The sequence below is a fragment of the Ochlerotatus camptorhynchus genome, unplaced genomic scaffold (genome assembly GCF_037179485.1).
Source record: "Ochlerotatus camptorhynchus isolate MF236.1 unplaced genomic scaffold, CSIRO-AGI_Acam_v1.1 ptg000345l, whole genome shotgun sequence".
NCBI classification, from domain to species: Eukaryota; Metazoa; Arthropoda; class Insecta; order Diptera; family Culicidae; genus Ochlerotatus; species Ochlerotatus camptorhynchus.
This window is the reverse complement of record NW_027040833.1, coordinates 739157-763666: the sequence shown is the minus strand read 5'-3', so window position 1 is coordinate 763666 and position 24510 is coordinate 739157. Positions and strand designations below refer to the sequence as shown.

At 40.1% G+C, this 24510-nt stretch overlaps 1 pseudogene; it reads left to right on the top strand.

The window, feature by feature from the left end:
- Positions 1 to 5952: 5952 nt before the first annotated feature.
- LOC135709016 (uncharacterized) lies at positions 5953 to 24395 on the top strand (annotated as a pseudogene).
- The last annotated feature ends 115 nt before the right edge of the window (positions 24396 to 24510 follow it).

Below are 24510 nucleotides of genomic sequence, written 5' to 3'. Positions count from 1 at the left end.
TTGATCGAACACTTCATTTATTGTTAAAACCCGTTTGATAAAGAGAAGTTAAGCGTGGGTTGTGCTTAGTAGGACGGAAATTAGATCAAAAATCCTATGAACTTTTATTTTTTAGTGGTCATTTAGTTGATCCGTTCCATACACACTTAGAAATTATCGCCAACTTCGATACTTGTTACCGAAATCTGAACAGCTGAACTTTTCGGTAAAATTTATGCAATTCAATCCAATTTCTTTTCAGCTACTTTGAAACTAAATCTCCACTAAAATGACAAGATTTGATCATTTAAACAAGGTTGACCATGTTTTGATATTATTTCAAATTCAAGAGCCTTTAAAATGGAGGTCAAAGTTTTACCTGAACGTTCGGCTGTTCTGATTTCGGTAAAATTGACCGAACACGGAAACAAAATCTTATGGCGGTAAGCTCCAATCGGTATTATCCTCGGATTAAATTCCGATCAAGAATGTCCGGCTGCTTTGATGTCGACATCAGAGTTATTCAACACGATGCTATGCAAACACTTCGCGGATCATCCAGTTGGAGCTTACCGCCATTAGTGTGTAAGCTGTATGTGTATTGTTATAATATTTTGGTAGGATACATTGGGGCACGCTGAAATGCGAGGTAAGTTGAAACGGAAGCCGTAGCTATAGTAGGAAGTGAGTTATCAATGTGATGATTTTTAACAGTACGGTAACTTTAATAGAGGGTGTTCCACATTAAATTCCTTCACGGAAAAAAATGCTGTAAAAAATGACCTAGTTGACTGATCCTTTTCATACTTTCAGACAATAAAATATAACCCATAAGTAAGCTTTTTGAATATTTAATTAATTCAACTTCAATACCATAACCATGCGCTCACACCTTACACTAAACTCCACTCATTAGGTTATGTACAACATCTTCCAAGTAACAATTTTGGTTTTATGAAGGTTCTGTAGACCATGATTTAGACTTGTAGAATGCTATAAAACCTCTATAAAACTGGAAATGTTACTTGGGCTGGCTGCAGCTTCTTCTGTACGGAAACCCACTTTTTCTTCATGTCTTCCTCAGATTTGACCGCCTGGGATGCTTGCGTAGTGCCTGCTTCATAATAGCCCAGTATTTTTCGATGGGCCTTAGTTCCGGTGCATTAGGGGGGTTCATGTTCTTGGGTACGAAAGTGACCTCGTTGGCTTCATACCCCTCCAGGACAACATTTGAATAGTGATCGTAGGACCCTCATGTTGCTTCAACAGAGGAAGCAAACGCTTCTGTAGACACTCCTTGAGGTAGATCTCCCCGTTTACAGTACCGGTAGTCACGAACGGCGCACTCCGTTTGCTACACGAGCAGATCGCTTGCCAAATCATGTATTTCTTGGCAAACTTTGAAAGTTTCTGCTTCCTTACTTCTTCCGGAACATCAAACTTGTGCTGGGCGGTGAAGGAAGCTGCCGAAAGTCCGCCTTGACGTAAGTCTCATCATCCATGATGAGACAATGAGGCTTCCTCAGCATCTGGGTGCACAGTTTCCGGGCCCGTGACTTTCCCACAGTATTTTGCCGTTCGTCACGATTTGGAGCCTTTTGCACTTTGTACGTATGCAGTCCCTCCCAGTCCACAGTGGGGCGACTCCATACAAAGTCTGGCCAAGCAAAAAATTCTCCAAATTATGAAAAAAAATCATGATTCTTGGGTAATTTTGGGGCGCTGAATCCAAATATGTCATAAGTTTTGCATTATAACTGGTATTTTTTACGTTATAAACGATTTTGTATGTTTTTTTTTTGTTAAATTTTTTATACGTTGTAACTGTGAATGATGGTCATGAAACAAGTCATACAATTAAGATTTTTATTTCTAAACAATGCTTATAAAACATATTTCTTTATTATTTGCTTAAAATATCCCTAACAATAAAGTTATTATAAAAAACAGCACAAATTAAAAATCACAATTGGTCAAATTTGTATTTTCCTTCTACTTAAACTTCTTCCTCATCATCAGCATCGTCATATTCTTCTTCTTCTTCTTCTTTTTCTTCTTCTTCTCCTTCTTCTTCTTCTTCTTCTTCTTCTTCTTCATCATCATCATCATCGTCATCATCATCATCATCATCATCTTCTGGTACCATTTCGCTTAAGTCAGTTTTTGTCTTCATCAGAAATTTAACTTCCTCTGGTAGACTTTTAAAATTATGTTTTTCCTTCTCATAATAAGAGTTAACCATTGGATCGGTAGTGATAAGAAGGCGATTAATAATATCTCGATTTGTGTTTTCACGGTTATCCTTCCGAGTGAAATGCTCTCTAGTGTTTTTAATGACTTTGTTACATTTTTCTTGAGCTTCCTCCGTCATTCTTCCAATCGGCAATATCACCGCCTGAACAATGCTATGCCCATGAATCAAAATTCTGTGCATCGACGACGGCATGTAAAACCACGCGCACAACTCTACGTAGCGCTTTGCGGTATCAATACAGTAAATTTTGAATTTAGCTGGGTCTATTTGCTGATTTGACGAATATTTTGCTCTAATTTCCTCAGTACGGCGCCGCTTCGATCGATCACTGCATTCTTCAAATATTTCTCTAACCTATCTGAATGGTCCTTCTCAAAATGGTCGCACTTCCGTTGGGATTGTAGAAATGTCCTGTTGAATGCTTTCCAAAAAATCTCAAACTCTTTTTTCGCATTCGAAGGAAAGCATTTTTCCGCGGCTGCTTTCATCTTTTCTAGCGATTCTTGATGTTTCAACGTTTCGTAAATCTGTTTTCTTTTTAGTCCGTTTCCTTTAGATTAAATGAAATCAAAATGATTTTTATAACGGTATTGAAAATATATGAATTAAAACGAAATGTTAGATCACTATTTCACGACATAAAACGCAAAGAAATTCACCATACTAAAAAAAAACTTATTGTTACGGTACGGGCGATCGCTCTCGTATAGACAGTGGTTATTCAGGATTCATCGCAATTAATTTGTTCTCCAAATGCAACTTACTTGTATTTACATTATATGTATCCATCGCTGATTTGGATTCCATAATTAATTTCGATGATAACGTATAATAATAATAACTTCAAACCGATAAACGTATTTGTGAAATATATGGATAAACTGATACCGTAAAACGGGGTAACATTGATAGTTTTTTAAAGTATGTTCTAAATATTTTTACTGCAATGAATGGTTTTCAAATTTTACTTTTTTTAAACAAGAACTGAGGTTCCTTGAGTCCATTCGTTAGCAACATGTTTAACGAAAATTATTGTATTTGCACTATTTTTTTAGTCTTTTGACCGAACATCGATATTTTGATTTGGGGTTACTTTGATAATGCTCGATGAATATAGAAAAACATACGTGAATGTCAAACAAGTTAGTTCAAGAAGTATGAAACTTTGAATGAGTATATAATCAGAAAAATTATAAGCAATAAGAAGACAACATTGAATTTGTGATGGCCTTATTGAAAAAAAAAACATTTCATAAGTGATGGTTTGAGTGCTTTTTCAAACAGGCGAAAAGCAAGAAAATTGTTTTTTAATATGTTTGGAAAATATGTAACACATACTTTATAAAAACTCTTACGATATCAAAGGTAATACCGTAAGGTACAATATGGAACCAATGTTTTCAATTCAGAAAAAGTGCAGCGAGTAAATTTAATCATAATATTATTCCATCAAAGTTACCCACATTATCAAAGACACCCCGTTTTACGGTATCTTTTTACTGCTGCGCTAATACGTTTGGGAGAGAGATGAAGTGGTATGATAAAGAGTGTTGAGCACTTTTTATCATCCCTTTTACAAAAGACTCTCTGCCTTGTCACTGCTTGTTGAAAGACACAAAGAATAATGCAGATTGAAAACGGGCCTTTGCAGATTAGTGCTGGTCCAAATTGAATAATTTCTATTTTTCGATGCTGTGTTCAACTTCTTAGGAGGAGATAAATTTAGCCTAAGGGTCGTACACAAAATGCGTTACACATTTTCTATGATTTTCAAACCCCGTCCTTAATTTTTTTGTAACAAATCCCAAAAAAAAATATGGCACGTAAGAAAATCTTAGAACTCTCTGTGCTTGCATAAACCATTACGTAATTAGTGTATGAGCCGTAATAACAGAAAATGGTTCATGAATGATGTATAGATAAAGCAAAATTTGCTGTTTTTATGCACTAAAAATGCGCAATCAACCAATCTGCTGATCGTGATTCTAATTTAAAATTGTAGAATGCCACCTGAGTACAAACACTTTTTTTTTTCATTTCGCACTATCAGCATCCTGCGCAAGTCTGCGCAAGATCAGGTTATGCTTATTCGAAACTTTACATTTTAAACTACCTTTTACAACTGGTGTCAACCATGGCTAACCCCGGCTTCATAACTTTGAAGCTTCATTTATATGGAAAAATCACTATTTTTTTAATCAAATAAAGATTTAGGCCTACTTTAATAATTTTCTACAAAATTTAATGAAACAAATTTGTTATGCATTGTTTTTAAAACAACTTTCTCTCAGACGTCACCATAATCCAAGCTACCGTTAAACCTCCAGTTGATTGAGTAATAATGCCGTTTTTTCGAAAAAATGCGAAAAAAGTTCAAGGTGACCAACTTCAAAAAGGCATAAATAATTCAAATTTTCTTGTATTGCGTTCATATTTTGGATTTGAACGGGTCAATAGTATAGAATGATATAAAAAATAGAATGGAGGAGGAAATGCAAATTTTTCAATTTTGTCTAATGGCCAGCCATTCCCCACTGTGCAGTCCTTGGCTCTCTGAACGAAAGACTTGAACAGATTCAACTTTTCGGCCACATCCCTGACCGAAGCATTGGGATTCCGCTTAAACGCTTTCACGACACGCTTGTGATCCTGATCATTAATAGAACATCCATTCTGACCGCATATCTCCTTCCGTTCGATGCTCAGAGTTTCGTAGTAACGGTTAATCACCCTCACCGTTGACTGCACGATTCCGAGTTGTTTTCCGATGTCCCGATGAGAGAGTTGAGGATTTTCAAAGGTGCTTGCGCAAAATAAATTCGCGACGTTGCTTTTCGGGTGACGCCATTTTTTCCAACTTTCGAACATCGATAAAAATACAGTGTAAACAATACACTCTAAACTACTTCAACACAAATTTTCAAGAGAAAATACCCAATGGGTAATTTTGTACAGCGTTTTTTCCGTGATTTAATTCGATGTGGGACACCCTTTATTCTGATCCTTTCTCTGCTGCCCTGCTCTGACCAGAAGACGCGTAACAACAAGTTTGGAAAAACTGTGAAAATTGCTATTGAGGGGTAGGACTCTACACTGAATCAAAAATACCGGTATTCAAGATTCTTCACTTAACATCCTCCAACTAAATTTGCTGATACCAAGGTGTACCGGAAGACTATGACAATGTGTACACTTGAACACAATTTCGTTCCAAGACCCGGAGAGACGAATGGCATATACCAATAGACTCATCTCAAGGGGATAGACAAATGTTTAGGACCGAGAAAAGAAAGGACAACTATCCGCGAAGGTGGCCACAGGTCGTCCGAGGTCAGCTCGGGTTTCGAGGGTTATCGCTGCTATCAAAAGGAAGATTCGGGTGAATCCAATGCGTTCAATAAGGAAAATGGCAAAGGAACACGGAATCAGGAAGATTGTGGGGCGAAGTCGAGGACTCGGAAAAAACCTCCCAACCGCATCCGGAAGCTACGAGTCGAACGATGCAAGAAAATCTTGAACTTCCTTAAGCGAAAAAATCCGGTAATCCTGTTCACCGACAAGAGCATGTTTACCGTCGATCCCATATCAAATTCCAGAACCGACCGGTATATTAGTTCTCTTCCGGTAAAAGACGTGGCCGACGAGTACAAAAACGTGTATCTGACCAAGCATCCTGCTAGCGTTATGGTGTTTGGATTGGTGGCTTCCTATGGCAAAAAATGGACCTGGTGCTCATTCCACAAGACGAAAAGGTCAACACGGAGGTTTACATCGGGATTTTAAATAAGTATGTTCTTCCGTTCTGTTCAAAGAACAGTACGGTCCGAAGCCAAATGTTGCATTTCAACAAGATGGGGCTCCGTGCCACACCTCGAACCGCACTCAAAGGTGGTTGCAGGAACATCTTCCGAAAGATATGTGGCCGCCATCCAGCCCCGATCTTAATCCGCTGGATTACTCAATATGACGCGTCATGAAGGCCAAGGCCTGTTCTAAACGCCACCCGAGTACAGCAAGCCTCAGACAAACATTGACCCGTACCTGGAGAGAAATGGATCCAGACTACATTATTAGAACCTGCCGTGCATTCCAGAAGCGTGTGGAGGCCGTAATTGCAGCAAGTGGAAACTCGATCGATGATTAACATAGTTTAATGCTCTGAGAAACATCCCCCCTTTGAGATTTTTTTTAATTTTGACATTGCTTAATGGTGCAAACATTATCACGCATACAGTAATCCTAAATAGGACCTAGATTATTTAAAACTCTTGTAACCTTAAGTCCGTGCTCTGTCACAATGTTTCGTTGTGATTAATCAACACTCAAACGGGTAAAATATCAAATTTGGGGTGAATTTGAAAGAAAGGGAACTTGGAGTGTAGAGCGCACTGCCACTGGACGATTCCGAAGCCTGACCAAGTGCGTGGGGTATGGGTTTATTGGATTGAACGTCATTTCCAATTTATATATTGATGCATTCATACCATTGGCATTTGGTATTTGAGATAAGACAGAGATAGGATGCGGAGGGCCCGGTTAGAGGCAGCGTAACCCATGTTATGGTTTCCATTTACTAAATAGTTCAGAATGGCTAGAAATGCCAGGTTTATAGTGAGAGAATCTACCATATGGTGCCCGTTCACTGATCAAAAACAGATTCACATTGTCAGACCCTGCCCAAGAATAAATATAATTGTTGTAATTTGAAGTTTGTTTTTGTAATTATAAGATAAATAGTTTACCTCATTTGAAACATTGAGTTGTATAAACTTGACGAATCATATATCTAACATAGTTGTAATTACAGTGTCGCATGATTTAACAACCACTGCCTGTAACTAATGTTGGAGGGATCGGCAGGGCTGTTTACGGATCAATACTAACATAACTCTAACACTAAAATGATCCCGAAACTAACGCTTATTCATTGCACTTTAAGTCATAAAGTAGTTTTATTTATTTTTTATGGACATTGACCAAAATTGGATTTTTTTTATATGAATGTAATCCTAAAAAGGAACTAGATTATTTAATAGTCTAGCAACCTCTAGCGCTCGGTCACAATTTGTAGTGTGATTGATCAACACTCAATGGGTAAAGTATCAAATTTGAGATGAAATTGAAACAACGGGAACTTGGAATGTAAAGTACACTGCCCACCAGTTGATGCTGAAGTCTGGCCAAGTAAGTGGGTTAGGGTCTAATGTTTTCTGAATGGACAATACAGTACAGGTGGACATTTTATTTTATACTCTCTATATTATAATCTTTGGATCAGTTTTAGGGTTTTGGGTTAACAGAGGCAAAGCGCGGAGTTTTATAAAGTAATATCAGTTAAAACTGTGTTTTTGAGATTTATCTCTAAATATTCTTTGGTGTTTCCTAGCGGATATTCAAGTTGCACAACGTTTTATATGAGTATAGTCACAAAGTAGCTTTGAATGTGGGTTCAGAGTGAGACAATGTCACAAAGACACAATATGGTAACTTGGATATACTTATACTTAAAAAAAACTAGTTCTGGTTTGTATGCATTCCGGGTATTGAGCGAACATGATGAAGAAAAAGAAGATGGCTTTATCACAGAGCTCCGTCTCGGAACGAGTGTATTTTTGATGGACCTGGTCTACGATTCAAGATTGGTTTCTGTGATGATAAGTATCACGATCTTCATCGAAATGTAAGTATTATTGACAGTAATCATAACAATCAACTCGTATATACATTGAAATACATATATAAAAGGGAAGGGACGGGCACCCGATTGAAGCGATTTGGACGGGGAGAGTGGGAATGCCAACTCCCTGTTGATAACATTTCGTGGATAAAGGGCGGGCTCTTCTCCCCACTCATTGGGGCATCTTCCTGTTTGGGGGCTTGTCTTTTTGACCAATTGGCTGATCAAGTTGCTGGAAGGAGATTCTTTATTGTTACGTAGATGCATATAGGCGACTTTGCCTATCGATCTACCCAATCCGTTTTTGGCCCTTCATACAGCAACATGTTGAGGACAATCAGAGGTTATTAAGCTTGATCAAGACAAACAGAGAAGATGTATCAAAAACTCATCATGCGACACCTCAAATCACATTAGAATTTTACTATAAGATCAATGGTGGACATATTCAGACCCAATGATCACAATGTCCTCTTTCACATGTACCGGGTACCTCCGGGAAGTGGACAGATTCTGATATGCGTCAAAATGCATCGTGCAATACCTCAAATCACATGGAACTCAACATAATGAATAGTGCAAGTATTTATATTGGTTTTCCATAAAACCTCATTGAAATTTATTTATGGAAGAGAAAAAGTGCGTAACGGCTGAAATCGAGGAAGGAGCGGTGGATCAACTCGGATCTTCGACGGATTGATTCTGACTAGCGGTTTTGGATGAAGCAGCGGAACCATTTGGACCGGCAGTGCCTATACAAATATAATACGGAGACTCAGAAATGAATAAAAAAAACTTATAGCATACCTGATCCTTTGAAAAAGTTCATTTTGGAATTTCCTTTTTCCACATTTTTACGACTCTTATTCAGGTACAAAACGGCGAAAACGGCTGCTTTGATCATCACTAAAACTGCATCCGGGGAAGGATGTTCTCGAATAAAAAGATGGAATACACGGAAATGAAAAACTACCAAGGTTTGAGTTGTTTTGACTCAACTGCGGAGCCCAATAAGCTAATTTTGAGTATAATCGATACACCTAATTTTAGGTAAAATGCAGATACTTCTTAATAGGTAGCTTTGACCAGTCTAAAAATAACTCAAATGGGAGTAAAATTTACTTACATTTGGGTAAAATCTTTAATTGGGTTAAAAACTCAGGTAATATAAATTAATAATAGGGAGTTACACCAAATTACTGCAATGCTCAAAATTAATAAACGCCCTCATAAAATACTAAGCAATGCAATTTTATTGTTTTTGAGAAAAAATTAATACAATGCAATATAATCATTTTATTCGAGGAAGAGTTTTAACACTTGAAATTAATTATGCAATGGATTTTTCAGGCACTCCTTGAAGCGAGAAGACAAATCTGTAACGGTTTTGAATTTGCTTACGGTTTTGGATCCCCAAACATTAACAGAGATCATAACATCCAGTTTTCGCAACAACACGGGCACTTCAGTACCAAAAACAACAAATGATTTGAATAAAACTTCTACAGCCCAGACACTTGAGCTTCCACATGCAATAACAGATCCTTTGAACAAGACGTAATCATTTACCTGTTTGAAACATTCAGCAACGCAGATAATGTGGGGCTCCGCTACGGACTGGGTCTGTCTTACTGCCAATAGTTCATCGAATCCGGGTTCCAGATGATTAAAGCTGATCCACCTTATCAAGGGTTCAGCGGCCAGTGCCGTGATGCAAGCATTTTGCGTGCTGCTGGATCTTTTGATGCCTTTGTTCAAAAGTACCTTGGTTAGACGCAATGCTGCTCTTAGTACCTCTACAAGATGCTCGCCCACGCATGCCAACACTACCATCAGATATGGGAAATTTTCCCTTGCCTAATAGTGGTGTTAGAATGCGTGGGCGAACTACCAATTTAGTCAAACCCACGATCAAAGGCATTGTTTACAAAAGCCGATACGTCCCTTCGAAAAAGTAATCGAAAAGTGTTTTCATTAAAGAGCATTTTTTCCTTAAATCTACGTGTACACATATTTAGAATAAAAAAGAACTTAATTACACTTACCAGTCAGTTTCTGATAAAACCCACTATCCAGTTTTTTTTTAAGCCGTTTCATTGTGCGATGTGATGTGGTGATACTCTCAGTTGGGAAAACTATTGCCGAATAAGCTGTAAAGACAAAACCACATGAAATTTTCAGCTTCATATAATGAAAACAAGTAGAGGAAATGTCGGCTTCGGCAATACCTTAACCATCGATAGGGGGTAAACAAAGTCCCAGAGCACTCAAATTTGGCCAATAGATGCTCTGAAACACAATGTATCCACAATAATAAAATTATATATTGCTGAAGCCGTCATTTACCATATCTCTATAATATATTAAGACTTGAAATCGGTTTCGCGAATCCAGCTTTGGAATTGTCCTAATGATAATATTTATGGTACCGAAAAAACTGGTGCTCGATTTCCGGAACCGATTTCGTTTTTCGACGGGGTTTTTTGGGATCGGGTTGATAACCGAAATGACAATTTCCACCTTGATGGGGATCTGACTCCTTTTAATAACCTTTATCTATATTTTAATTTACTTACCTGCTGTATTTTGACGCGACAAAAACAGCAATCGATAATAAATCAAAAACACTTCGAAAATCTAAACCGCACTGCACGACGTCACAAACCAAAGTGAGAAATGCGCTAAAGGAAAATTTTCAACCAAATTTAAGTTGATTTTACTCAACATCGAGTTTAGCTGAAATAGTCGATAATGATTAGTTTTGAACTTCGGCAACTAAAACTTGGCGATGTAGAAAACTTGAAAATGTCTTAGTTTATTTTTACCCAAAATTATGTTTATACGATATACTCAATAATTGAGTAAAAATGATTTGAATGCCGATTCAAAATCAACGCAAAAGGGGACTATAATCGTTATACCTAATTTAAAGTTTTTTCAACTCAAATTTAGGGTATTTTTCTGTTTCCGTGTAGGATGGAAACAGACAGTCCATTTCATTCTCTTTTTTTAGTGACAGTGACCATAGATAGTCAAGTTATAGACCGGCCAACGTGAGTTGACGTATTCAAACAAACCGTCAAATCGTATGGAAAATATTCGTTTTGGACACAACATGGCAGCACATTGACAGGTCTATACCCACCGACAAACCGACATGATTCTTAATTCTGACTCATGCTCGAAAATCGTAAACGGTCGATTTAAATGTGCAGTGATCCGAACTGTCAAAAACACACGATTTTTTTATCTAGATAAAAATAATTTGTCCAGAATAGATCAGACACGAACCAATTCATAACTTTAGCATGCGGGTTCTAGGCTTAGCTAAATATTTCGCGTGAACATGGAGCCAGATGTCAAGAGTGTGCTTTGGTCAGAAATGTTATGGTTATTGCCATGGTCATTCATGTTGGTTTGTTTATTTGTTATATTTGCATCAACAGACTAGAAATAGTCCCAATGATGCGTTGTAAAAAAAGCACAGATTATACAGACTACATATACTACAGTTACAAACGAAAATAACTAGGAAAGCATTGTCAAGTTACTAAAAATTTATAAGTCTTAAATTTTACACTTAGCTGTTGGGCGTCAAGCGCCTTCGGTCAGAAAAAAGGGCAGAGAATCTTCGGCGAAGCATATTCCGTGTCAAGTGGAAATCGTACATTGACGCTAGTCGGTTTAAAACTCGCTGCAAGCCGTAAATAGCACTCCCTAAGCTATAATTAGTTAGAAGAAGTGGAATTCTTAGCATAAGACTGTTGCGTAGTGATCGAGGTTGAACATTAATGTTCACTTGTTGCAGAATTGCTTCTCAGTCAATTCTTCCTTGCAGAGTATGGGCGACGGTTTAGGCTCTGAAAACATTTCTTCGGATACGTAAGGGCTCGACATTGATCAATTGGCAGCGATTCTCGTAGCTTGGAAGACGAAGTGGGTATCTCCAAGGCAGCTTACGGAGCGCGAAGCGAAGAAAAAGTCGTTCCACAGATTCAATTCGCTCGGCCCCATTATTGTAGTTCGGGCTCCAGACTGCAGAGCAGTATTCCAACGAAGATCGTACGAGAGAGCAATAGAGCGATTTCAAGCAGTAAATGTCTGTGAAGTTCTTAGTAATCTTGAAGACAAAGCCAAGAGTTCTGGACGCTTTGTTGACGACATATGATATATGGTGTGAGTATGTCAGCTTTGAGTCTAGAAAAACGCCTAAGTCTTTCACGCAATGTACCCGTTCGATAGTCGTGCCTAGTAGTTTGTAGTTGAAAATAATCGGTTGTTTCTTGGCTGCGAAAGTAAAGACTGTACACTTAGCTGGGTTGACCACCAGTCGGTTTAGACTACACCAGTCAGCAAAGATGTCAACCTGATTTTGGAGAGAACGGCAGTCGGCGAGTGAGCGGATGCTCAGAAAAACTTTCAGATCGTCTGCAAACGATAATCGTGGCCCTGTGATAACATGGTGAACGTCGTCGAAGTAAAGGAGAAATACCAATGGTCCCAGATGGCTACCCTGAGGTATACCGCAGAAGCTTGCTGAGTCACGGCACCATTATGATCGCGCACGGGTGGGATCCCTACGTTGTGTTGTGATACGGATAAGTAAGGAGACGAATAAATGAAATAAAACACACCGATGTGCTTTGCCGTCCTGCCATGGCGGAGGCATACAGAGGGTAGGGTAGTTGTACATGTACCTGACGTTGCACAAACATAATTTGCGCAGAAGCTTGCTTGCTCCGTGAGGTATGAACGAAACCATCTCAAAAGATTTCCACCGATCCCTAGTCTATCTAACTTAGCGATCGCAATTCCGTGGTTCAGCTTATCGAAGGCTGCCATAAGATCTGTGTAGATAACGTCCGTTTGGGTCCGAGCAATCAAACTGTCTGTGATGTAAGACGTTAGGCACAGCAGGTTCGTAGTTGTGGAACACCCAGTTATGAATCCGTGTTGATCTATACTTAGATATTGCTTGCAATGCGCATTTAGGGACTCTATGACAATTAATTCAAAAAGTTTTGATACAGCACTCCGCGACGTGATTCCCCGGTAGTTGTTTCCGTCGCGTTTGCTTCCCTTTTCCGCAGTCTTCCAGCAAGACGGAACGATGTCACTGGAAAGAGAGATCTGGAATATGCGGCGCAGTGGATCTAAAAGACAAGTGATGTTCTTTTTAAGAATAATCGACGGAACACCATCGGGTCCAGCCTTGGCTGAAGTCTTAAGTTTAGATGCTGCTCTAGAAATCGTATCTGTAGTGGCTTCGACCATGCTGAGCGTTTTGTTGACCAAAGGAACATTACTGGCCGCGGAAGTAATGAGATTAGCGGAGAGTTGCTTGTCTTCAAACACACTTGGCTGAGAACAGGTTGCAAATGTCTTGTTGATTGCCAGCAGTTTCACCATTAAAAATCATGGAAGAGGGTAAGCCGACTTTCCTGCGTTCCAGAAGGACTTCGGGTGTGATTTTAGCCGCCGTTGAATCCTCCTTTGATAGCGTTGAAAACAGAGACGACTTAACCGCTTACACTCGTGGTTGAGTCTGACATAGTAGAATTTCAGCGGCAGTGTGCGGAGTTTAGTAAATCTTCTGAGAGCAGTTTTCTTAGTTCTTTTCAACGAGCGAAGATCTTTCGTCATCCACGGGACGCGAGAGTCGATATGGATGATCTTTTTGGAAACGTGTCTGTCAATGACATATGCCAAGACGTGAGAAAAGGTTTGTGCAGCAATGTTGACGTCTACAGGATCTAGAATATGCTCCCAATCTAGGTTAGACAGCACATGTACAATACTGCGATGGTCAGCTCTACGGAAGTCATATGACACAGCGTTTGGAGTGCTGGTGAAATCATGGGCAACATTATTTTCGATCACGATAACTAAAGCAGGGTGATGATGCACTTCCTTGATTAAAGGTTCGGGTGCCATGGAGAGGAAAGGAGCTGTATCACGAGCACTCACAAAGCAGAGATCCGGGGTGCGGTTGTTTTCATTCAACAGGCCATTGATTTGTGACAGAATTGCGGTACTATAACTGTCCAGGAGCTGGATGGTTCCTACGTGGAAAGATGAACGCTCGTGATCAGGAAAAAAGAAACCACTATGGGTTTTAGTCCATGCAGTGTCCGGTAGGTTAAAATCACCAAGAACAATAACTTCGTCAATAACATAACTAAGTAGAATAGCCACCCACACTTGTTCAACCGTGCTCCAGGAATCGTCCTAGATAACATCTGCTTTCAGCTTGGAATTAACTGCGGTAAAGACGCCTCCCCCAGTAGTTTTCCTACTAGTATTCGTGTTTCGACCGCAGCGAAATATTTCGTAGCCAGCAAAAAAGACATAGTTTGTAATGGTTCGAAAATTGAGCCATGTTTCGGTCAAAACTAAAATGTTGGTTACGGATCCATGACGGCCAGATGATAATCTTCCACGAGGCCGTTCATACCGCCAACGTTCTGATAGTAAATCGTTATGTCCGACCTTGGCTGTTCGGGAGCAATGGAAGGTTCAGCGTGTAGTTGCAGTTGGGAGCTGGTAGATGTCACTTGACGGAGGAAGGATGTACGAGTAGGGCCGCTGGAAACCAAGATACTTTCAGGCGATAATATATTCGTCGGTTGATCATTGTTGCCAATAACAGGAGTGTGGAAAACCCCTTCTCCCATCTCAAACGCAGGGCCGGGACGACTGCTGGTCGCTGGCAGGAGAGGCTCGACTGCGATGAGCGGGATAGGGGCTTCCTCAGAGCAGACGGCAAGAATGCGTCCCGGAGTGCAGTTGTTGTCGACTGGCAGATGCTTGAGGTGAGTTAAAGGCACTGGAATTATGATCATCATCAGGCAGTGAAAGTTAGCTATTAAGTGTGTAATTGCCTAATATAGCAAGCTGGGAGACCCTCAATCCACATCTAAACTCAGGGCCAGGACGACTTGGATGAACGCTGGCTGCAATAGGCGCGACTGGTTTAGAGGAACTGGGGACTCCCAAAATGCTTAATACGGTGCGTTCTGGTAGAGAAGTAATTTGGCTCAAGAGATTTTCAGAGGGCGTCACCGAGAATTCGCTTTGGTCCGGGGTCAGAATAACCTGAGTATGGGAGAACTCATCACGGAACGATAAACTTAAATCACACAGGTACTTGCCTATGCAAGCATGGTGGCAGACCCCCTTTCCACCACCAACTACAGGGCCGAGAACGTTGAATGTTGAACGAAGGCGGCGGTAGGCGGGACTGTTTTGGGGCGATCGGGGGCTTCCATCAGACTTTCTACGGTACGTCTTGGGGGCATTGTTGATTCGTCAGATGAAGGGATTAAGGGGTGACTGTTATACTGGGTGTACCTAAAGGGGCTGGCATATCGAGAGGTGCTGGTGTCCCAAACGGTGTGCCCATTGGAGAGCCACCCGGAATAGTCTCTGGAACAGAAGGGAGTTCTGGGATATCAGGACGTAGCCATATATTGTTTTTCGCCTGAGTATCCTCGAATTATCTGTACACAATCCCCTGTGGCTAAGTTTCAGAGTTCAATGCGTTTTCTTTTAGTTTCATTGGAACGCCGACCTTGTAGGAGATGAAGTTCATCGATAGTGGGTGGTGCCTTTTTTTCACTAAAGAGACGACTTTAACTGGTTTCTCAACCACATCCCTCCTAACACTGGGGTGAAACCGGGAAAGATAAACCCAAAACAGGTTGGATGGATCATTGACAGCGAGCGTATCGCTAGTTCCAATGACTCTTGTTCCAGTAGTCGGTTTAATCGGTGTTTCCGTATCACCTCGACGGCGTTTTGAGGGGCGATAAGCCGGTCAGCTGACTGCCCATCACCGTCGAAATTACGTTGCCAAGGGATGAAACAGTGTTTCTGAATCGGGCCTACTTCATCAACTTGCTACATTTGTCACACATCCAGAACAAATTGATTCTCTCACGAAGAATCCTGACGAACGGCAAGTTCAAGTTAATGCTTCTCACATGATACACTTGGTCGCAGAACCCCATACATTCGATGTGGTCCTCGTCCGCTTTCACTGTTTTAGGCACAGCGGTCGCACGCACTTGTACCAACAATCAATACGAAACTAACGATTTTAAATTGGCTCACCACTTGACTAGCCTATTGGTCCCAAGCAAATCGACTAACGTACCCCATTCTAGTATAAATTCCAGTTTGTTTTGATACGCTATGAAAGTTTGACGGATAAAATGAGGGGTTAGTGGATTTTCTTATGTTTCGAGGGGTGAATTGATTAGCTTGGGACCGAAGATAGTACCAGAGCTGAGCCAAAAAGTTGAGCTCGTTTCTTTGGGACCTTCTGGTCTTAGAGTTACCTCTATGCTTGTACTGGTCATTTCGTTGGACGGAATTAATGCCATATACACGTGAAATGCCCAATAAGCAGATTACTAAATCCAGATGTAGGTGGCGCGTCGAATGTTAGACGAACGATCGAAATGTGGTTTTTGTTACACCACTAGCACAACAAACAGAAAATTCTATGGATGACTGGCAACTTCACAACACCGAATATACGGTAAAACTAAATAAAGTCAACACGAATCAACTGATTTCCACTTTTCACGTAAATTCACAAAACTAGAGTTTACAGAGGTACACGAATAACTTCAGTGAAGTGTCTTTGAATGGACTAAAACAATCAAAAACCGACAGCGATTGAGCAGTGTTACTATCAAAACAAACAGTATAATAACAAAAACCGGTACCTCGGTCGATGCTATAACTATGACCGTCTATAACAGTGACAGCTCGTTCGTGTGGTAGAATTGAAAACACGTGAGTTTCTAATGCGTGTTGTAAAATGTATCGCATCATTTGATTAAAGATGTAAAACAGTGTAATCCAATAAATTTTAAATTTTTCGCTTGATTACAAAAGTAAATATCTGTGAAAAAAAACTAAAAAGTATTTAAATTTCTGTAACGAAAAAAAAGTCTGTGAAAAAATATAAGTCAGTAAATTCATAGACATGTCTGTAAATCTGGCATCTCTGGTTCCGTTCGAAAGGAGATAGTCATCCCTTTCAAATAGTGGATCCATCTTAAAATTTGGTAACTAAATTACCGAGAACCAGTTATGTCAAAATGAATCGCAATTTGCTCAGGACTCTTCCGGGTTTTTTTCGTTCCGGCTGACGAACCAATCGGGTTTGTAAATGTTACAATTGAAGAATAGATAGCCATACCTTTTGGATGGTGGCTGACCCGAGCAGGAGAAAATAACTAATGAGACCTAATTCTGATCTGATACCTAAATTTGGTATTGACCAGCGTGACATAAGAGGTAAAATACCAAAGAAAAATACCAAAAAAATTACTTGCAAAATACTTTCAAAATAACAAAAAATGATATTTGGATACCAAAAAAATACCTGTGTGGTATTTTTTTGGTATTGCATTATCAAAATTTGGTATTGGAATGGTATTGTGGGAACATTTTTTTGGAGTCGAGTATTAGTACAAGACACTGAAGAAGTCTGCACATTGTAGACGATATACGCGTATCTGTCAAGGATAAGCATTTTTGAGACAATTTCTAGGCCCTTATTGTTGAGAACAATGAAGCGCTTTGGAATTTCGGGTTCTGCATACAAATGATTTGAAAGCTATTTATCTGACAGAACACAAAGGACTGTGTTTAATGATTTTGTATCTTGTCCCGTTGACAATGACCTTGGAGTGCCTCAGGGAAGTGTATTAGGGCCCCTTTTATTTAATATGACATGCGACGAGTCTTACGGTTTTGTGATATTAATCTTTTTGCTGACGATACTGTGTTATTCATTGCAGCTAAAGATTTAGAAGAAGCCGTTTCACGCTTGAATGAAGATTTGCGTTCTCTAAGTAGCTGGTTGAAGTATGAACAATTGAAATTGAATATAAGTAAAACTAAATTCATGGTAATTTCGCGGAATCGTGTAGATGATGATGTCTCTGTTGTTATTGATGATGAGACAATTGATCGCGTTCAGGAAATTAAATATCTTGTTGTGATTATTGATGACAAACTCAAGTTCAATTCTCATATTGACAATGTCATCAAGAAAATTGCCAAGAAGTATGGAATTCTATGTCCTTGGATATAGTCCTGGCACTGCGGAAGCTTAAACGTGTAAATCCCAGGTCACGTGTAAATGGAAGTATTGTCGAGGACTATACTTGGACTCTTGATAACAAGTTACACCTTTGAATGTTTTTGGTTGATGCCTATAGCATATTTAATAGGACATTATAATCTGTAATTGTAACCAGCTCGATTTAGTTTGCAAACCTGGTTAAAATGTTTATATTTAATTATCTTAAAGATAACTCGTTTAGCTCAAACCTTTGTAGGGGTAAGAGGTGGGACTATCATCATCAATTAAATGGAAATTACTAATCCTTCTCTCTCTCATTATACAGGTATTCCATTAAGACGCCCAAATCCATCAGGATTTTTTTGGTATAATTTTTTGGTATTTTACCTCTTATGCCAGGCTCATCCATACCAATTTAAGGTATCGAGATATTCGTTCCTACTCGGGGAATCACGACGATTGATCATCGCATTGCCGAGAATCAGCCACGTTAGAATACATCGACACGCTGTTTGCAGCCTTCGGGATTTGTCAGTTACTGTAAATTATCCGGAAAGTAAAAATGATGTGATATTACTCAAATGTCAAACTTGTTTTTCAAGCTTTGTCAAAAGTAAGCTTCAGAGTATTTTAACAGCATAAAGAATAAGAGATGTAGTTGAGAAGCCGCGGTGAAGAACTTTATGGAATGGGTCAAATAGTCATCACGGCTAGGGAACAAATAATACTAAGAGATGACACATTTCAATGACACATAAGAGGGCAACAAGATTCGTTGAGTGCTCAAATGAGCTCATTAATTTCTCGATTCACAAGTTAATTTAATTGAAATTTTACCCTTGATAAAGCAACACATTCGACCCAAGATTCCACGGAAACATTTCATCCTCCTGTTCCCATCGCATTCGCGACGTCCTAGCAGAAAAGTAGAGTAATTTTTCCAATCCCAGTACATATTTCAAGGTTTTCTTCTCACACCTGAAGATATTGAAACCTCGCAGCTGTGTGCCTGCAACCATTCGAGTAGAGAGCGGGTTAAATGTGCACAGACTACGGAAGAAGAAAACACATTTTCCATGAACCCTCGGGAACACGGCTCGGCACCGCACCGGGGAGGTCGAAAACGTGCCGATAGAATTATAATGAACATGTTGCGGTATTTTTATGGTCTTGGCCTTTTTCTCCGTTGTAGACAGACACACAGACGGTGGTGATTTCTGACTGCTTTTTCTTACCTTGCTCAGGTTTTACGCCGCTCGCAACACCGGTTATGATGAACGAGGAAAAACGCAGTCAGTACACATCTTGCATGCGTAATTTCCCGACGAAGTCGGTCGTCGAGATCAGACTCGGGAAATTTATAACCTGAAACAATTGGTTTGGAGCACGTGATTAAAGCAGTTTACGACCGTGCGGTTTCATGGGGGTGGCTTCAATTTTAAACAATACAGCAATTCCTCAAATTTGCCGGATGACGCCTAAGCAAAGTCTGCTCAGCTGCCGTTGAAATTTCGAATAACCATAGTCATTCAACCTTACTACGACACGTCACACCTGTTGCCAGCACTCAACTGTGTATCCGCAGATTCCGCTGCAACCCGCAAAAAACAATCGCTCATCCAATTAGTAATCCTCCATCCAAACGCAACACCTCCAACGTTCAAAAGTGTCACAAAAAACACGGTAAGCGAGATGATCCTCTCGAACCGGAGCCCTTGCCTCCACACGTTGTAACTCGCGAACAATATTCAATTAATTCAATCGTTCGTTTCTACCCGGTTTGGCCCACGGATAAAAAGTGCCAGTCCAATCGCTTTCGAATTTTGAATCGTCCGCCGACATCGAACACGATGGAACGCTAAAATACGTTTACCGTGGCGGCGAGCGGTCCAGATCCATCAATGATGGGTGCATACTCGGCCCGCACCAGTTGTAGTTTCGGAGAAAAAAGTGAGAAATTGCAAACGTGGCAGCACGTACAATCTGGACTTGACTATGAGTTTGGATTTTTTTTTGTTGGTCGCACTTGAGCCGTTCATACATGACAGGATTTACCACCTCATCGGCAACGGATGATTGTTGCATCCACCAGAATCGCTGATTCCGGTCGCGAAAATCTCTAGTTTATTCTTTTTTTTTTCTGGACAAGCTTGAGTTCTTACGTGTGTTTGTGATGATGGTGTAAACAGGGATGCGGAATAGGGGGCTTTTTGCATTTTTCGTAAAAGTTGAATTATGGCATCGGCTATACATTTACCTATTATAGTCAGAAGGTTAAACAAAGTCCTTGAGCACACAGTTTTGGCCCTTCGATACTATGATACTTGATAATAGACAAGCCATCACAATAACGATAAAGATTTTTTTTCATTCTCTTGGCATCCACTGAATACAGCAACCCCTCCATATATTGCGTGGGTGGTAACGTCCACCCAGCCCTGTTTCTCAGCTGTCCTTCAACCAATTGAGCTGATTTTCTGCAGATAACTAGTTTATGGTTGACACTATATGGAGGGGCTACTGTAGTTCTAAATAATACACGCTCTCAAGAGAATTTGTCAAGATCTTTCATTTGACGACGAGGAATTTTGGAAGTGTCTGGAGAAATGGAAGATGGTTAAGGTGATGCAGCTAATCAAGCAGGAGAACCTGAATAGCATCACTCGATTCTGCAACTGGCAATTTTTTTGGAACGCTTAGCAGCACGGGTCGAACATCACGGATTTCAGCTACAACCCGGAATCCGAGATTACATTTGATCGGTGGTTTTCTCGATACAGTGACCTGTTTGAAAGCGATGCCCGCAATCTGGATGATGTTGCCAAAGTAAGGCTCCTGCTGCGCAAACTGGAAACAACAACACACGCTGGATACCTCAACTTTATTCTCCTGAAACTTCCGAAGGACATTCAATTTAAAGAAACCATAGAAAACCTCAAATAGACCTTCGGTGACCAGCTTTTGACTTTTAACAAAATATTCCAAGCGTGATGCGGAAGACTTCGTAACATACCCAGGAACATCAGTGCACGAAAGTCTGAAGATTTTAGCAGATTGCCATCGACCAATTCAAAAGCTTGGTATTCGTCTGCGGGCTGAAGTCTATTTTTCAATCCGAAATTGAAGGCGAGACCCCACAAGTACCAGTAACACTTCAATCATTCGTTGAAGATATTCTGAAACTATTAAACCTAAAACAGAACATGGCGGCAGCAGAGCTTTCAACATTTACTGTTCACACCGTTTAGGGCAAAAAGACGTCTCCTGATTAGCGATCGGAATCGGACAGCAAGCTTTCCCGCACATCACGCTGACAGTGTGGATTCTTTTTTATAATACCTTTATTTGTACAGGCTCAATCGAATAAACTTTACAGAGCCGAGTTATCATTTTCGTTATACGTTATTACTGTCTTATGTTTAAAGTTATAGGAACTGGACCGAGTACTCGCGGTTGTCTAGAGGTTAGTAAAGATTTATTATTTTTTAGATGGGAAAACGGAGAAGTAGGTTTGAAATGTGGCCTACGATACAATATTTAATTAATCCTTAAACATGAAATTATTTCTATTCATCTTGAAAACAAACATTGAAAAAAACCCCACACGTACAAAATACAAACTAAACACAAGGTTAATCAAACTAACAATTTAAGGTTAATATTCTTAAAGTAAACATATATGAGTTTCATAAACTCCAGACCGCGTCTAGCCAAAATATCACGAACTGGAACATTAGGTTGCCTACCTCGAGCACGAAGGGAATCGTATAGCTTAGATCTGACTCCATGATGCTCAGCACAAGACCAAATAATGTGATCTGCATCCAGGTACCCTTGTCCACATTCACAGAGATTGCTGTCCCCCAGCCCAACACGGAACAAGTGAGCGTTTAACGAATAGTGATTGGACATGAGGTGAGACATCAGACATATGAAGTCTCGATTCACCTCCAACCCCTTGAACCAAGGACTCTTCGACACCTTGCAGTGCAGTGTGGATTGATATTGTAAAAATATTTGAAAATTAAAGACGACGGAATAAGTGGTGTTTGGTAATACATATTCAGGGTTATTCTGCGCGGTGCGTGAGGTGAGGTGACTCGAGTCACTTATGTCACCCGATTCCGGCTGGCGAGTGAGGTGAGAGAAGTCACTTGGGATGAACCCGATGAACTTTCACATTATTCTCACAGTCGTTTTTCGGTAAAAAAAAAAGTCGTACTGAAGTGACGATTTTAAGTGTCAAGAGTCGTCACTTTCGCAGCAGTCCACTCGAAAGTAAATAGTTGCAAAATTAACGAGAAGTGGTTGAAATTATTTCGGTAAGTTCTTAAATCAACTGTATATCGCTGTATTAAGGATTTTAACATTATTATTATTTTGACGTAGGACTACGTCTTTGATTTCTATATGGGGGTACACTTTGTGAAAACCGAAAATGGAACATGTAACAAATCAGGAAAGATTTTTTTTAGCCAGTTGACAAGATTTTCGAAATACAGACGGAGTATGGGACTTTTCAAAGAACAAGGTCTTGATAACTTGCTGTATTCAGCCAAAATTGCTACCATAAAGGCTGCTAATCCAGCAACTTCTCAAATCTTACAGCACTTGTTGAGCGGCGGTGAGTTTTGGGCAAAAGAGACTATCGAATCCGTTGACTCTGTTCGTGGAACATCTCTGTGTTCGGAGGAGTCATCTTTGGCGATAAAATCAAAACTTGGGTTAAGTAAAACCAAATATGGAGAGCTGGCTCGATTCAGTAAGAAGCATCTAGGTAAGACAGTTTAATTAACGTATATATAAAAAAACTTAGTAGAACAATTTTCTGTTTAAAAAAGGTCAAGTTTCTAAATCTTTGATCAATTTTAGAGATGTGCATTGTTATTGTGCCATTTAGGTATTGCAATTTTGCAGCCCTGGCAAAAAGTAGCTGAATTTAGAAACGCTATAATTCCACCGTTCTCAACTCCAAACCGAGAAAAAGGATACTTATCATCAAGTGTTTCAATCCGTAATATGGTTATATGCGATTTGACACGGATTCTACAACTGGATGATGTAACAGACAGGATTTCAAAGTTAAACCAGAAAGTGTTGACTTGTAAATTGCATGTCACGACTGGTCCGGCCTCCGCTACAGGTTTTACGCACTACAACCAGACTGGCCTTTTAAAAGAGGATGATTCTCTTCTCTCCGAGCATTTTATGAGCCTGTTGTTAGTATCCGAAAGAGGAGAGGATATTTGGCGGAACCCAAATCCCCAGTCAGATTCGTTCTGCAGAATATGCTCTATGAATTGGACTAAAGAGACCAACTCGCTTAACAAGTCTATGTTTGAGCAGTATTTTGCAGAGGTTGATTCCTTGAATCTGGATCCGGTGGAAGTAATTTCCGGTGATGTATGTGTGTGCGTTTATATTTCGGCAATGTATACAATGATAGATGGGAAAGCGGCCAATACAATTGTAGGGAATCAGGATACACATGTCCACTTTGTGTTCCGAATGCTGATCCCCATATTGGTCCATCGTTTTTTCATTCACGTCTCAACGCCGTTGAATGGTTGATCAAAAATGCAGCGAAAAAATCCGTTCCAGACCACCCGGCATACACGAATCCCCTAGTTAAAAAGAAAGCCCGTAAAATAGCTGATGAACTAGAACGGGAGTATGGCATGAACATCAACCGTCCTAAGATTGGTGGGTCCGGAAGCTGCAATAATGGCAATATGGCCCGCTGTTTATTGGCAGAACCCAGAAAATTTGCAAAAATCATCGGCGTACACAAGGACCTGGTGGAAAATCTGCGGCTCATCAGTTGCCTGGCGCTTTCTTCTAGAGTTTTGGATCCTACCAAAGTTATGGAGTTGTATAACACTCTTGAAAAGCAGATTTTCAATGAATTCCCATACCTAATGAAATTGCAGCCATCCATACATAAGTACATGCATCTAGAAAATTTCATTGAAAAATTGGTAAGCTAAGATTTAATAGTATACCGAATCACAATCATAAATGTTTTGTTTTCTTTTCCTGAAACATCCAGCCTTATACCATGAACTTTGTTGACGAGCAGTCCGGTGAACGTTGCCATACGGTTTATAAATTCATTCGGCCATAACTAGCTCGGAAAACGTCTCCGGAAGAAAATGTTGACTAGGTCTGTCCCAAAGCTTGCCTGTTTCTTTAACCAGAGCAGACAATCGAGAAGTACTGATGCCAGGTTCGAAGAGAGGCTGGACGAATACACCTTGAAACAAGATGACAGCGATGAAAACCATGGAAAAGCGGATGACTCCGGTGAACTCATCGAAGAGAGTGACGAAGAAGATGATGACCCCGGTGAACTTAACGAGGAGAGCGATGAAGAAGACATTTAAATGTTCCGTTGGATAAGTACCGCAGATGTGTCCCTGTGGCTCGCACACAAACGCACACACAAACGCACACACACACACACACACACACACACACACACACACACACACACACACA